Consider the following 17,532-nt stretch of genomic DNA (forward strand, 5'->3'; position numbering starts at 1 on the left):
TCTGTACCCTCCCCTCACCACTCCTGCTCCCACTACTACTGTACAGATCTGTCTCACCTGTCCTGCTATGACTGTCTCACATCCCTGTTATTTTATCCTCTCTCCGTCACTGCTCCCCTACCCCCTCTAACCTCATCCCTCTGCCTCTCCCCCCCTCCCACTCTCTCCCCTCCCGCACTCTCTCTGGTGCCCTCTAGAACTGTCACTCTTCTGCTAACAAAGCTGATTTCATCTCTGCCTTTGCCTCCCAACTCTCTCTCGATTTCTTTGCTCTGACTGAAACCTGGCTCTCTCCTGATAACACTGTAACTCCTGCTGTCCTGTCCTCTCTCCACGTCCTGTTACATACTCCGCGTCTCACTGGATGGGGAGGTGGGACTGGTCTTCTCCTCACTCCCTCCTTACTCTTTTCTGTCCCCTCTGACATCTCCTTAATCTCTGTTAACACCTTTGAATTTTATGCTGTCCAACTAACCTGTACCGTCCCCCTGGACCTCTCACTCACTTTCTTGATGAACTCGACTATCTCCTCTCCTCCCTCCCCTCTCTGTCAGCACAGTAATAATTCATCTAATATACGTAACCAAACGACTGGTCAGCAACACAATGATCATTTGGGCTCCCAAGGCCAGGACAGTCACGAATGTGCCTCACGCTCCTCCATGAAACCCAAAGATAGTCCTGTAGTTTATCAAGGGTCGAATCAGACCCACCTCTCATCAGCCGCTGATACCCCAAGACTCACAGGCACCCGTTAGAACCGAGGGGCTGGTGTACCTCGTATTAGATTGGTCCCATTGCACGATCATCTTGAAGTCCTTTTGGATACCCCACAAAACCAAACCAGAACGGTAAAAGAATCAGATTTAAATATACAATCCTGTACATGCAGTCCCGGCACATCAACAAAGTATACAGTAGGCATCCCACAGAGTTTACTTTAACTCTAACTGTGATTCTGTACTCCATTACTTTCCAATCTCCATAGCCCTCCTGTAAGGTAGTTAATTTAATCAAATAGATTACACTTCATCATAAGATATGGATTTAAATGTAGCCAGCAAAGTAATTGTTTGACGCACAGCACAACAGCTGCTTACAAGTTAAATACTAGTTCTTCCACAAACTGTAAACATAAAACTTTCAAAGAAACGAGTACTTCCCATATATCATATAATGATCCGTTTCTCTATTCACAGATCCTTCCTTTCATCTCTGTCTCCTGTCTGCTTTTTGACCTGTTCCACAATCCTTTCTTGTAGTTCCTGGATCGCCACAATAGTTCCTGGATCACACCCGCTCTTCCTGTGACTTCCCCTGTTTCTGCACATCCAGGTGCATCAGTTTATATAGGGTAGGTAAACTGTTAATTTCTAGGTAGTTTCAGCTGTGGATGGTCTGCCAGTTTGTAGCCAATTTATCTATTAAAGTGTCTGTCCAGTAATACAAAAAAAAAAACATTATAACAGTGAAACAAATAATAAGTGCAATAAACAATAAGTGATAATAATAATAAAAACATTTTATTTCCCCCATAAACCAATTTGGTCACTTGTGACATGTTGTGATCAAACTAAAAGTCATAAAATTTTATATGAGTTTTGTCTCACCTTTCTTTTATACTTCTGATTTGAAATAATTTGTATTTCACTTTCCTTAGAAATGTTTAATCTTTACGGTAAATTTTAGGATTGTAGTCCTGGGCAAAATGCAATCTCTGATTAAACTCGGTCTTGTTTACATGATGAATCAGTTGCATCTGCCAGGTTTGCAACATATTTTTATTGTCAGTTTACGGACGATACAGCAGTACGGCAGTAAAAATATCAGCGCCCAAGATGAGAGGAAAATGCAGTTGCGTCAGTTATAAAGGTGATGGAAGGTCAGCTTTCCTTGTTCGGAGAACAACATAATACTGAATGGATTTATTTATACCTGCCAACAAATACTTCTTGAAGGTAATTACTCAGAAAATACAAATATTGGCACACCCCTAGTTATCACACCATGACATTTTCATTTTAAACTGTTTTTGGTAGGCTATTGTGGGTTCAGAAATTCTAGTACTTTTCAATTATATTAAAACAATGGTGCTTTTGAAATATCTTTAAGAACCACAGAAAAAAATACACCAATTTAGCAAGATCATTTTTGTGGTGTTGGGATATTTAGGCTATATTTAGGATATTTAAAATTGGTCCTGTGCTGTCTAAACTTTCTAAACCACATTCCTAGGCTTTGTGTGATATATCAAGATTATATTTATTTATTTTTGATTTAAAATGTGTGAGGTTCCTGGCAGTACATACATGTCAAACCCTAAGTGCTCATACCAGTGAGACCCCTGCTGAAAAACCTTGGGATTGATGAAAAACCATAACCAGACCACTAGATTTTGTTTTGGACGGGGGAGGGAGGGGGGAGAGGAGGGGTGCTGGTGATGGATCAGCATTTTTGCACATGGCTGACAGCTATGCCACTGACCTACACTTAGGGGGCTATGCACATCGGGAGCGAAGCAAACAACATGAATACAGCACGAGTATGTAAAAAAAAAAACACATGTACCTAGTCATGAAAAGAAAATACTGTCTGCTTTTGCTCCTTTTGTGGAGACAAAAATAAAATAAATAAAACAAAGAAATATTCTGGGTACACCACACAGTGAAATCATTCAAAAATAATATATCTACACATTTCTTTGTAAATCCTGAGAATTAGTTTAATATACTTTTGTTTTAACTGATTTTCAGTTTTAATGAAATCTTCAGTTAGGGTGTGAATGTGATTATTAGTATTGGTCAACATTATTAAAACAGAGAAGCGTCATTTTACAGAAATACGAAACCAGTGTGTGGCGCTCCCCGTCACTGACTAAAATGAAGGTGAAATAAAGATAGACATACCATCAATTTCCAATTATTCTGCTATTTCTTACCATATGGCGGCTTTATTTTTATTGTCTTTATAACCACTGACACTGGCATCATAAAGAACATTATATTTTTCGACTTTAATAATTACATTCTCATTGATGTCCATTTCTCTTTTGTTTCGGTGGTAATTTCTGCGTGAACGAGACAGTGACAGTCTGACAGCTCCTCCTTCGACTCTCTCCGAGTAATGACGTGTTTTGTACAGAAACAAAGAAGGCTTGCGCAGACAAACCGTCAGTTTGAGACAATAGGCAATTCTATCTTTGGAGTAAGGGGGGAGTTTGCATAGTAGCTGCAGAAATATAGATTGGTAATGTACACCTCTTCATGGTGACCCACCATCCAGCCACCCGCACTCCCCCAAAATAAAATAATACGCTTGGACAGTTGTATTGGATTTACCACTGTATCATGTATAAAGGGTTTCGCAGCCTCACAAACAATAACAAACTTATGCACAAACGTGAGAATCCATTGCACGGCCGCGAGACTCTCAAAATTGTGATAAACCTTGAGACTTGACATGCATGTGGCAGTATCTGCCATGGGTAACAAATTCACCAGAAAACATGAAATTGAGAAGTTTTACATCATAGCCCTTTCAAATTTAAAATTGAAGATAATTTGAGCCATACTGAAATTCCAAGCAAATTTAGTTTAAATCCAGAAGCTGAATCTGTATTTATACGTGTACTTTTTAGCAGCAAAACCTCAAAGCCTGCATTCACATAAAACAGTCTTTAAAAATGATTTATTGTTCTCCATTACTGGAAAAAATAACAATACACATGGTATTAAATACTGAAGTAATAACTCAGACATAGTAAAATAACACAGCAGTAATACTTGTACTAAAAAGAAAATGAAAGATTAGTCAATATGTCTAACTTTATTTTTGGAATATGCAATGGAACACTTTACATCACATGTAAACCCTGCTTTTCCCCATGCTGTATTTTCCAGACTGAACCCCAAAAACATGACTGCTAAACCACTGACAGTGTGTGACAAAGACAGAATGATTCTTGGTGATAAATCTCCCTCCCAACCTGTGAGGCGCTGTGTAAAGGGAACAGAGTGCCCTGGACTGGATGGCCAGACAATTCATTCCCAGGGTTAGACGGAAGTTGGCCATCTAGAAAGGGGGTGGAGCTCCGGTACACTAAATCATTGACCTGGAAGGGAAACAATGTAGCAGCTGTGGATTGGAGGAGCGGTTGCACTCATTAAACAAGGGGTCATGATTGACAGTACAAAAGGGGACGTAGCAAAATGATCTGCTTCTTTGTTATGGTTAACGCTAAACCGGAAGGAGACCTGTATTGTAATCGTGAGTGTTTTGTTTGTTTTGTCATGTCTAAAACTGTTTGTTTGTTGTTATTAGACAGCTAACATGATCCGGAGCTGTTGCTAAAGGCCAACACTAAACCCGGACAACACTGCACCTTGGTCACGAATAAACTGTAAATCACCACAAGCACATTAATAATCCCTCTGGACTTGTGAACGTGTGTCTTTATGTGTGTTCTGCTGTGTTTATTATTTTCGAACTGTGTCGTCTTATTTCGGGACTGCAACCCATTGTTTTCAAACAGTGCAATACACGTTTCTGTGTATTTCCTGGGATTATTCTTTGTGGTCGTCAGACCAGGATTATAAACAATAAAACCTGTTTGGATCGTGAACTTTGTTGTCTGTCTTCTGTTTTACAATCACATCATCAATAAACACCTGTGCACTGCAAACCACTTTGCCACACGTGGTGTCAGAGTGGGATGGATCATGCTTCACTAGCGGCACTGCTGGAGGTGCTGGACAGCAGACGGGAGGTCGAGGAAAGACAGAGAGAGGAAAGGTATACAGTGCTGATCGAGAGGGTCGGGCTGGTGACACCGTCCAATGCACCAGCAGGACCCGTGATGACAGCCACAAAAGCAAGGGAACAAAAGATGACTGCGGAGGATGACCCGGAAGCTTACATGGTCATGGCCCAAGGAATTCTGGGCAAGCCAGCTGGGACCCTGCCTGATCGGGGAGGCTCAAGCAGCCTACCAGGCCATGACGGATGCTGAAGCCGCCCAGTACGACCTGGTAAAGCAAGCCATTCTGCGCCGTCTAAACATCACAGGGGAAACACACGGAGTACGGCTCCAGGAGTACAAGAGATCCCCGTGTACACGCCCCAGGGTTGTCGCACAGAAGTTGTGTGACCACATGGTGCACTGTGCTCAACCCAGCCCAAAAAATGAGCTTGGAGATGGGCGAGGCTAGTAGTCGAGCAGTTCTGCTGTGTGGTCGGCACTGAAACCCAGGCATGGATACGGCGCCACAACCCCGACAACCTGGAAGATGCTGTGAAACTAGCCAAGGATTTCAAGGACTCCCTGGTTTCCGCCCAGGCCGGCCTACTCACCGCTCCAGCAAAACAGAGCAGCCGAGCACCACCTCCTCAATTGCTGGTATGGCAATTGTCCCGTTGCCATACCAGCAATGGGACAAATATTTAACCTCTGCTCCCTCATTCCCCCCTACCTGTTTTAGATGCCACCAGCCGGGACACCAGGCCAGGTCATGCCCATCTGCGATGGAATGTGACGTGGCAGCTTGCAAATGGGCATCAGAAGCGAATAAGCGAGGGGAAAATGGTCGGGAGGGGCCTTGTATTGTTGATGTGGTTTAAGGAAATCTGAAAACCCATGCATTAGTGGACACAGGGTGTGAGCAGATCTTAATTCGGACAGCTCTCTTGGGTGGTGTGTCGTGGCAGCCTCAAGGTCAGATGGCTATCTCCTGTATCCATGGAGACACAGCGACATACCCCACTGTAAAAGTATACTTATCGGTAGGACCGATAAAACGTCACCTAGTAGTTGGGGTGGCGGAAAGACTACCACACCCAGTAATTCTGGGCCGAGACTGGCCAAACTACAAATAATTGGTTAAATTAATGGCAGTCTCGACCGCTCTCGTAAACGTGGCAGAAAAGGAAGAAAGGGAAATGATTGGTGACGTTTTTCCCTTTCAAGCTGAAATGCGTTCCCCTCTTTTTCATCCAAGAAAAACTAACAAAGAGAGATGGATTGGAAAATGGGAGGGAGCATAAATGAGACAAGTCTGGGGTCTGGTGGCAGAATGCTCTGATGGTAACAAACGCCAGTCAAAGGGGGTCGGAACACAGTGTGACCGAGAGGGCACGGTTACTGGGCCATCCAGGGCAGAGGCTACTCTTGCCCCTCTCAATATACCGTACATGTGGCACTCAAGTGCGGACATAGTGTGGGGCCAAAGCAACAACCCCTCACTAGTGCACACTTGGGGACAGGTCCGGTCTATTGAAGGTAAGGATGTTGAAGGCGCTGGGGAGCTAGTATTTCCGCACTTCATTATTAAGAGGCAATTATTGTATAGGGTAAACCTTGAGAATCAGGGCTGTGATGTCATTCCCCAACGCCCCCATCAACTTCCCACCCCGCCTCTTCCGGTCCTTCAGCTGTGTCATGTAAGTGAACTCTGATGCAGCCTGTCCGTACTGTCGCTCCAGCGTGGCCGCGAGTGCCCTGTAGTCGGTCCTCTCACCCACCGGGATAACTAGAATGCAGGTACGAGCCCCCCTTGAGTGCTGCTTTCAGCTGCCCTCCTTACTCCATCTCTGACCAGTTGTTCACTTGTGCAATGGCTGAAAAAATACAGTGAAACGCCTCCCAGCTGCCCCGCCCATCGAACCTCCCCAGCTTCACACATGACCTCGTGACCTCCTTTTCGTACTTCGTGGGGACGGTGCCTATGCTTTCGGCTTGTACACCCCTCGTCCCCGCCCTCGCGTTGACGCTCAAGCCCGTGTAGACATCTCCAAAGTCGACTCCCCTCACTGCCAGCACCCGCTGTGTCACTTCACTGTCAGGCTTCATGGGGACGGTGTGTGAGTTTTCCACATGTGCGTCCCACATCCCCGACCTTGCGCTGGTATTTTCGCCTGCATTGGTAACCCTCAAGCTGGCTTCTCTTACCACCAGCTCCTGCAGTAGCCCTTCAATGCATTTCTGGGCTTCAGACCATTTGTTGAGCACAATGTGCTGTAGCTCACCCAGTTCTCTCTTCTTGCTGTGTGTGCTCCTCTGAATCCCTGTGCTATACACACTGTGGTTGTCTTGGGCTTCCTCTGCGCTGCTGGCTCCACGGCAGGTTTCGTCCTGCATTTTGGCTCCTGGCTTAGTCTTCATCACGACTCTGAGTCACCCTCATGCATCCCCAGTCACTCTTCGGCTATCCTTCACCGTGCTTCACCCCAGTGACTGGAGCCACCCGAGCTCTAGTTCATGATCCTCTCCTCTGTGAAGCTCCCCATCTCCTCTCCAGGCTGTCGCTATCATCTTCCCTATTTTTCTGTGCTTCATTATCCCGCCACTCTGACACCAATGTAACATTGATGGGTTCCAGGATGAATGAAGTCAGACAAGGTAAGTAGTTTAAAGGCTTGAGCCCATTTTTATTTAAACCACAAAATAAATGTAAGCAAGGGAGCAAACTGGGAGCAAACACAAAATAAATGGGTAGTTTATCGAGCTCATCCAGAGAGAGCATGCAGAGCAGTTTGGTGGCTCACAACTGGTGTTAGTCGGCAGCTGTGGACTTCACACACTCCACAATGCTTTCAAGTGTGGTTTAAGCATGTGGGAGATGGACAAGCTGCTTAGATCTTTGCACCATCTCTTCCACAGTGCACCAGCTAGAAGGGAAGACTTCACCTCTCTCACAAAGTCATCAGTAGCAGTAGCAGAAAGAGCGATTGAAATGTGGCCCAGCATCGGAAAATATGTGGAAGCAATAAGGAACAGGAAGCTTCCCAATCCCTGTACAGCATCTTATGACGCAGTTGCTTTTACAATTCATACAGCTTGAATAAATAATTGTTAGATGGTATTTGAACTAGTCACAATTTTAGTGTTTTAGTGTTTGGTATACTTGCTGTGAAAATGGGTCTTAAATTTTCTAAAGACTGGTCTTAAAAAGTCTTTAAAAAGTCTTAAATTTGCTCAGCTGAGAGCTGCAGGAACCATGCAGTTTAAGGACTTAAAAGTCTGGTCACCTTACCCTTAACTTTACTTACTTGCTCTTGTCTTTTTACAACTTTACTATATTCATGGTGCAGTAATCATAACAGGGTAAATATGTTTCTGATTCATTCCAAATATGTTATTTATTAAGATAATAAAATGTAGAAATACAGAAAGAAACTTGTCATTTCTTCATATCTTATTATTCAGTGTTTTAAAACAAATCTAAACTCTGAGATCTGGAAGAATAGTTAGATTGCATCAGGAATGGGAATGCGCTAAAGATATATAAGATTACATTTGTTTTAGGTTTGTCTGTCTTTGCAACATATTTCTATTACAACTTACCCTGATAAATTGTACTTCTTAATGTAGCCACTGGTTGAAAGTGTTACTATTATATCTGGTCTCCCCAAATGGTTTTGTTAGATTTTTTTAAACATTTGTCATACAGGAGGATTTATCACTCTAGGACACATGCGCACACAATTTATTAAGCCTTTTTTTAAACCTGTGTTGTAAACAATATTTTGATTGCCAATGTTGCTATCATTCAAACCACATTGGATACTGTGTTTCTACTGAATTTAAAAATATTATAACCAAAATAAAAAGTGAAACTGAGGTAGGGGTCTATAATAAGTTTTGGCAACCAATGCACCTCTTTAGCACATGACCTGCATTGACGATAGGTGGTTCTCATTCAATATAGCTTAATTAACTGTTTGAATCTTCTGTTTTAAATTTGCTTAAAAATAATGAGTATGTGTCAGAAGGGATTTCGACCACAGTGTGATGGCTGGCAGGACTATTGAACATATGAGACTGGGATATGAACAAGCTTCTCACAGCATGGCACCTGGCAGCAATGAACACACTGTGCTCCAGATCCAAAGAAACATTAAACTATTGGATGGGCAAGAGGAAAACTGTGTGGAAAAAGATTTCATCAAGTGTAACTTTCTATAAATAAGACTTTTTCAGCATATATAAGTACAATACCTTTAAAAGCATTTAAGAGTTATAAATGTATGGTAACTGTCTTGCACCGTGCAAGTAAAAGTAATCACAAAAATGGATGCGTGTAAAAAATACGTATTTCAAATTTTAAATTGAATCTTTACATTTAACATTTTTAACTTGTAATCTTTATTTAGGTTTATTGCATTTATTTTTCTAGCCAAAACCATGGAATGTATTCATGTTTTATAAATGCATTACAAACTTATGTTTGCATATTGAACAGTAAGGTTTTTTGGTACCAGAAAGGCTCCAGGAGTATATAGTTAAGAGGTACAGTAAGTACAGGTCTTATGTTGATGTCAATATTATTAACTCATCTGCCACTAAGAGGAAATCCATTACAGTAGGATTAACAAACATCCTTAATGACCATAATGTGTAATTGTAAGTCATATTTTACTTCCTAATGAGTGAACAGTATACAGTAACCACCCCTGCTGTTTTATTTTTCAGTATTACTTCTAAATAAACTTGAAGTTATGTGTTACATGATATCAATTTAAAAAAAGACTCATGGATTAACCTTCCTTTAGAGTCATACAAATTAACACGGATAAGTTAAAGGTTAAAAAGATGTATGCCAACTCACTGGGACATAAAATGCAGTATTACATTACATGTTAACAAGGAAGCTAGCGATTCTATGATCTCAGAGTTTCATTAAAACGATTGCCTATGCATTTTCATCTTGAAGGGCTGTTCAACAACTGTAGTATAAACAGTATTTGTCAAAAAGAGAGGCCAAAGATTGGATGGACATAAAGGAAAAACTACCTTGATTTGTAAGAAAGTGGAAACCCCCAGGCCAGTACTGGGACATGGTTGGGGGGCTGTTTTGGAGAAGTCCACATTGACACTGCCTGTGCTATCCTTGCTGAGAATAAATATAAATTACTTTTCAATATACCAATGATGAGAGGTCTTGTTATAAAAAATATTGTTAAACATAAAGGTTGTATAGGTCCCCAAGTGTCTGACCTGGTTAAACCACAGCCATGGGAAATGCAGGGTGAGTTAAGGGCAGCAGTGTGGAGTAGTGGTTAGGGCTTTGGACTCTTGACCGGAGGGTCATGGGTTCAATCCCTGGTAGGGGACACTGCTGCTGTACCCTTGAGCAAGGTACTTTACCTAGATTGCTCCAATAAAAACCCAACTGTATAAATGGGTAATTGTATGTAAAAAATAATGTGATATCTTGTAACAATTGTAAGTCGCCCTGGATAAGGGCATCTGCTAAGAAATAAATAATAATAATAATAATTCCAGGGGGAGCATTGCCTCTGACGCTTCCAGGGTTAGGGAGTTCCCAAAACCAACAGGGACTGACAGGGCTGGCTTTTGCCCTGGGTCTAAAGAGGAAATGTGCTTGGTCTGGGATTAGAAGACTCCCATTGATCTTCTGTTCTCCTGATCTATTGTGGGTAATTGCTGTGGTGAGGGAACATAATTGGCCACTATAAATTAAGAAGAAAATCAGGGATAAAAACAAATATATATCTGTCTGGCTATGTGGGATCCCATTTTGATCTCATTGGGAAATTTTTGAGATGCCCTAGCCAGTTAGATATAAATGAGGCAGGTTTACAGAAAAGGGTAACTGCAATGGCTCATCTGAGGGTCATTTTACAGCAATCTTCTTAAGAAAATACCTAAAACACTAAGTATAACCCTTAAAATGTATAAAATACACATTAGAAATTATTTCGTTGTGTAATGTGTTTCGTACATACAGTGCCTATAGAAAGTCTACACCCCCTTGAACTTTTTTCACATTTTGTTGTGTCAGTGCCTCAGAGTTTCATGCATTTAAATGAGGATTTTTTTCCACTTATCTACGCACCATACTCCACATTGTTAAGGGGAAAAAAGTTTTTATTGAGAAAAAAATTATATATTAAAAATACAAAACTGAAAGATCATAATTGGAAAAGTCTCCACCCCCCTGAGTTAATACTTGGTGGAAGCACCTTTGGCAGCAATTACAGCTGTGAGTCTGTTGGGATAGGTCTCTACCAACTTTGCACACCTAGATTTGGCAATATTTGACCATTCTTATTTATAAAACTGTTCAAGCTCTGTCAAGTTCCTTGGGGAGCGTTGATGGACAGCAATCTTCAAGTCATGCCACACATTTTCGATTGGATTTAGGTCAGGGCTCTGACTGGGCCACTCAAGGACATTTACCTTTTTGTTCCTTAGCCACTCCAGTGTAGCTTTGGCTGTGTGGTTTGAGTCGTTGTCATGCTGAAAGGTGAACTTTCGTCCCAGTTTCAGCTTTCTTGCAGAGTGCAACAGGTTTTCCTCAAGGACTTCTCTGTACTTTGCTCCACTCATTTTCCATTCTATCCTGACAAGTGCCCCAGTCCCTGCTGATGAGAAACGTCCCCATAACATGATGCTGCCACCACCATGCTTCACAGTAGGGATGGTGTTCTTTGGGTGATGCGCTGTGTTTGGTTTGCGCCAAACATAACACTTTGCATTTAGGCCAAAAAGTTCCATTTTAGTTTCATCAGACCACAAAACTTTTTGCCACATGGCTACAGAATCCCCTGAATGTTTTTGCATACTTCAAACAGGATTCAAGGTGGGCTTTCTTGAGTAATGGCTTCCTTCTTGCCACCCTACCATATAGGCCAGATTTGTGGAGTGCTTGGGATATTGTTGTCACATGCACACTTTGAGCAGTCTTGGCCACAAAAGCCTGTAGCTCTTGCAAAGTTGCCATTTGCCTCTTGGCAGCCCCTCTGATCAGTCTCCTTCTTGCTCAGTCATCCAGTTTGGAGGGACGGCCTGATCTAGGCAGGGTCTTGGTGGTGCCATACACCTTCCACTTTTTAATAATCGTCTTGACTGTACTCCAAGGGATATTCAAGGCCTTTGATATTTTTTTATACCCATCCCCTGATCTGTGCCTTTCAACAACTTTGTCCCAGAGTTCTTTTGAAAGCGCCTTGGTGCTCATGGTTGAGTCTTTGCTTTGAAATGCACTACCCAGCAGAGGGAACCTACATGAACTGCTGAATTTATCCTGAAATCATGTGAATCACTACAATTTAACAGAGGTGGAGGCCACTTAACTTGGTGTGTGATTTTGAAGGCGATTGGTTACACCTGAGCTAATTTAGGATTGCTATTACAAGGGGGGTGGACACTTATCCAACCAAGCTATTTCAGTTTTTATTTTAAATTAATTGTCTACATATTTCTAGAATATTTTTTTCACTTGGAAGTTGTGGGGTAGGATGTGTAGATACATGAAAAAAAAACTATTTTAATGCATTTTAATTCCAGTCTATAAGGCAACAAAAGGTGAACATTTTGAAAGGGGGTGTAGACTTTCTATAGGCACTGTATGTGTAAGCAATCAGGATTTTACATTGCTGTTTCTGAATGTGACAACAATTCAAATCTGTTATAATTGCATCCGTTATTTTATTGTATTTTATTTGAATGTGTTTTTTAGGCAATTTATTTTCCACTGTCCTAAAAAAAATGCCCATAGTAAAAACATAACAAAGTGTAATAAAACATAGTGAATGGTATGGTAAGTCATAGGTAAGCATTGTAAAGACCAGTGGAAATTGATTGCTTCCACCTCTACTAATCAAGGAATTTCATGAGCACCAAAAAAAAAAAAAAAACAGACAATGTTTTCTTATATGACTACACAAAATAAAGGAGAAACAGTCAGAAGAGCAGAGCTTTTGACCAATGTAATTTAGTAATATTGCCCCAAGGGGCTGTAGGGTTCTTTCAAAAGCCATCACTAAAAATAAAACATGCAAAACTGTTTGATATTCAGAAGGCAATTTGGTGGTAGTAGGGACATGACTTTTCTTTTTAAAAATCCCAAACTGTGAATAATAGTTCTAAATGTGCAAACATCACACCCACAATTCTGGACAAAGTTCTAGCTAACTGGAGTCAAATAATTTCCATGTGCCAGAGCAGTAGTGTTGCTCAATTCAAACAGTAATATGTTTTTATATAGTATGTAATTTATGGATCGTATCAAAAACTACATTGCATGTTCTCTTTATGGTTCTCTTCCTATTGAATGCTATGCTTACAGTATTTAGTTAGGGTTAATCTGTTTTCTGTCCCTCTTTTGGTTATAGCAGAAGCGATCCCAGCAGTGACATCATCCACTGGCAGAATAGCCTCTGTGGTCTCCTGGATATGCAAAAAAGCTTCTCTTACCCAGTAAGTCTGCCAATAACCACCAGGATGCCTGTGGTTCTACAGTGCTTGCCTAGCAACAGATATCAGATGTAATGGGCTCAAAGTATGGTTCCATTCCAAAACAGGCCTAATCTTTTTCCAGCATCGGTACTGTGGCACTGCTGATGCTCGTAGAACTTAGGTACAAATTATTTGATTTTGTGTTGCGCATACTGTCTCAGAACTGGAGAATGTCCACTTTAAAATGCATTCAGTATTGGTGCAAACTGGAGGAGACGGTCATTGATATTACATTGCCTTACTTGTTTTAATGGAATGATAAACAAAATTAATCAAAAATTGTGGATTGTCTACTCCAAGACACCCCTAAAAAAAAAAAGCTAAAAACATTGTAAAGGTGTCTTTATCACGAGTTGTTCCTTAAAAATGTCTTTGAGCATTTCTTTAGACGCAGACCTTGGAAGTATGAATTTTCAAAATGCATGTAGCAGTACAGTAAATGTTTTTGAGATATCTCTAAATTAGTGGTGGGCAACCTAAGCTAATCAGAGGGCCGCAGGTCTGGCCCTCAAACAACTCCTTTACTGCAATTACAAGCCAAAATGACACACTGTAATTTAAAAAGAGCTATATATATATTACATTATATAAACATTAAGAATGTAATAAAGGACTGAACACATCAATACAAAAGAAAAAGTATTTAAAGTCATAAATATACTACTTACTTCTGGGTGACCATATTTTACACCAGCTTTTTGAAGTTAGGAGTAAGGCAGGTGCAGGTACATCACAACTCAGCAGTGAGGTTTCCATCTGTCAGTCTGCTGTGTTTGTTGTTTTTGATGTTTCACATCACAGAGAATGTCTGTTCGCATGTATAGGTTGAACCAAAAATGGAAAACAGCTTTGCTGCACAAAGGTGGAGAAAAGGGCCTGGAAAGGTTTGCCATAGTTGGGGAATGCCCTCTTTCTTCAGCTGGTTGATGACATCTTCATCCAGTGCATGCACGTGAAGGAGTTCCTCCTCGAAGTTTTTCTTGTCAAGCTCAAGCCTCTGGCACACAGTTCCACTGTTAGCAAAGTCAAATCCAAACAGGTTTGTAAGCAATTAAATTAATGGCTTCAGCTCAGTGGTGAAAACCGTTTTTCAAAACGCTCTGCCAGTCCAGTAAGCATGGCAGCGTGAACTGATGCATCATACTCATCGTCAAGTTCATCGTCAAGTTCAGCCTGCGCATGGAAACACTGAATAGGAAACTGGCGGATAGATGCGTAGTGCAGTGAAATGTTCCAGTACCTTTCCCCTGCTTAGCCAACATGCTTCACCGTGTAAAATGAGGCCCACCATATTCATTATCTGGTTGATTCAGAAGTTTGATAAACTGCTGGTGGTGCAATTGTCGCGCTCGTATAAAATTAACTATATGCATCAATTTATCCATCACAGCCTTCTGTCTAGATTTGCACAGAGTGCCTCCTGGTGGATTATGCAATGCACCCGAACAAGTTAGGTACGTGAGCGCTAAACAATATCACAAATACACAATGTATTCTGACTATACAAGGACAGCCATCTGTTGTGACAGAAACTAGTTTCTCTAGTGGCAAAGCATGCATTCCAAAAAAAAAAATGCAAAAATGCTTCAAAAATGTAAGTCCCTTGTGTATGCCGTGTAATCCTACCAGGTCCAGAAATTCCTCCATTATATTTAACTTACTATCCATACATCTAATCCATATGCAAAGCTTAGCAACATCGCTGTTGTCATTGGACTCGTCCAGAGCTACACTTAACACATGACTTGAACGAAGTATGCAAAAAAGTTGACTGGCCAATTCGTCTGAAATATCATTGACTTGGCAACAAACTGTGCGTCTGCTGAGTTGCAGGCTTCTTTTTTTTTTTTTTTTGCTTTTAAATTTAGTCATCGCCAATTATTTTACACCGGTTTTCACCCCAATTTAGCATGCCCAATTATTATCTGTATCCCCGGCTCACCACTCGCAACCCCCTCCGCCGACTCAAGAAACGGAGGCTGGAACACGCGTCCTCCGAAACGTGCTCCTGCCAAGCCGTCATTTTTCGCACTGCAGATCCACAGCAATGCCACCAGACCTATAGTGCCGGAGGACAACACAGATCTGGCGGCTCCGCTGCAGAGCCACAGGCACCCTATCGGCCACAGGGGTCGCTGATGCGTGGTGAGCCGTGGATTCCCCTGCCGACCTAAGCCCTCCCTACCCGGGCAACGCTCAGCCAATTGTGCGCCGCCCCCTAGGAACTCCCGGTCACGGTCAGCTGTGACATAGCCTGGATTCGAATCTGCGATCTCCAGGCTATAGGGCACATCCTGCACTCCGTGCGGAGCGCCTTTACTGGATGCGCCATTCGGGAGCAAATATTTTCAAGAGTTGCAGGCTCTTATAAACTTGAGAATCTCTTCTCGGTTGTTGAACTCCTCAAATAAAATCCCAGAAGACTCGATAAAGCACTCTTTCATTAATTCACCCTCCGACAAGGGCTTTGCATTTTTTCAAGCAACCAATAGCTTGCCAAAGTCACCACATCACTTTGCGACACAACACTTTCAAGCACTTGCTGAAGCAAGACCGCTCTTAAGCACAGCAAGCTGCCAAGAACCCGAGGGAAACTGTGCTTCAGAATGGCGAGATTCGTAGTGTCTCTGAATACTGAACCATTTTGGAATTGACAGTGCTTCCTTACAAATGAGGCAAAACGGCTTCCCCTTGTGGTCGGTAACAAAAGAATCCAACTCCCAGCTCTCTTGAACAGTCCTACCTTTATCGCCAATCTTTTGCTTTTTGACACTTCACCACTTTTTGAAGTAGCGATGAAATCGGCTCTCCACCATCTTTTCCACCTAACCTGGTAAGAAATTGATTCATTTCTTTTTTCTTCTTTCTCCTTTTTTTAAAACTATATTTATTATAGCAGAGAAGTATTCATCTAAACTGGCGGGTTTAATCAGCAACAAAACTGCAAACTGAAACGTCATACCTTGCGACAGCATTCTGTTAACACTTTCACTCTCTGTTAACAATAAATTATACCGTTTTTAAAGAAACAGTGTACGTTTACATTCATCATTGAAAGAAAGCACTAACTCACTTTTGTTCTTAGGGATTTTTGGATGGATGAAGGGGCCGCCACTACTCTAAATGATAATCTTGCCTCCCATATTTATGACATTGGGTTTATCGCAGAATATACTGATTTTGTACTGAATCGATGTATCTTAGGATTCCCTAATAAATAAGGGACCCACTAATTCACGTTAAAAGGTAAAGGTATTTTAGTATCACTATATATTACAGGGCATACATAACCATGTAATAACATGGTGATAACTGAGTTATTGCCAATGGTTTCTGCTCTTACTACTGCAGTGCTGTGTAATTACACTGAAGGTGTTTGTGCCGTGGTGTTACCATGTTCTGTAATTACATTTTGTGAGGTGAATTTATTAATTATGTCTAATGTCTTTAGTTGGTCCAACACAGATACATCTATTTAAAGTAAAAATAGGGGTCTTATTTTAGCCAGCTGTGAACATATTTTTTTTTTACTTACAACATGTGAGATATCGTAATTCAAGAATGACTAAATTTAACAATATCTTTATGCCTCAGGTTCAACTAAGTGCTTGATTCTGCATGTTTGACAGATAAAGAAAAAGAATGAACTACTGGAGAAGTAGCTCAAAAAAAATATTCAGAAGCTACATACATATTAAACATCAAATATTATTTACACAAGTTTAGACATCAAATATCATCACAAACATTTAAAAATATTATTATCCTAACTCGTGCACCATGAATTCAATAAATCATAAAGTTACCTTTACTTTTGACCTGGAGGAATGTTCAAAAGTCTCTTTTGAAGAAATAAAACAGTCTTGTGAAGAAGGAAACCAGTCCTGCGAAGATCGTCCCAGTTAGACAAAACTCAGTACGTTGTTGTTCCGTGGACCAAAATTGTAGCACAGAAGTGAGTCCAGCATTTTAAAGATCAGCTTTGTGCCTTTTTTCACCTTGGTCCAAGTGATTGCTGCGAAGAAGCCAAGAAGTTATGCCTTTGTTGTACTGCGAAGGTTTTTAGCATGTTAACCAGCTGAATTTCCAGAAGCAGGTAGCACAGGTCGTAAATAATGAACTCTTGATGTCCCGTATGAGAACATCAAGATCCACAATTCCTTTCGGAAAATGCGTGGCTATTATTGCCAGCAGAACGTGTGAGGATGCATGGCTTAGCCAAGCATGTAAGCAAAAATCAACTTCCAATGAATAGCAGCAGTCCCTGGTGTCAT

At 41.3% G+C, this 17,532-nt stretch overlaps 1 long non-coding RNA gene across 2 annotated transcripts in view; it reads right to left on the reverse strand.

The window, feature by feature from the left end:
- LOC131736866 (uncharacterized) overlaps positions 1-17,532 on the reverse strand; it is a 97,702-nt gene that overhangs the window by 43,357 nt on the left and 36,813 nt on the right. Inside the window, exon 3 of one of the 2 annotated variants that reach the window (XR_009328461.1) lies at positions 10,753-11,382. The exons of the other annotated variant lie outside the window; for it this stretch is intronic. This is a non-coding gene — a long non-coding RNA (uncharacterized LOC131736866). Of the gene's footprint in view, positions 1-10,752; positions 11,383-17,532 lie in introns of those variants that run through there. 2 annotated transcript variants of the gene reach the window in all.

This window comes from Acipenser ruthenus, chromosome 4 (assembly GCF_902713425.1).
Source record: "Acipenser ruthenus chromosome 4, fAciRut3.2 maternal haplotype, whole genome shotgun sequence".
NCBI lineage: Eukaryota > Metazoa > Chordata > Actinopteri > Acipenseriformes > Acipenseridae > Acipenser > Acipenser ruthenus.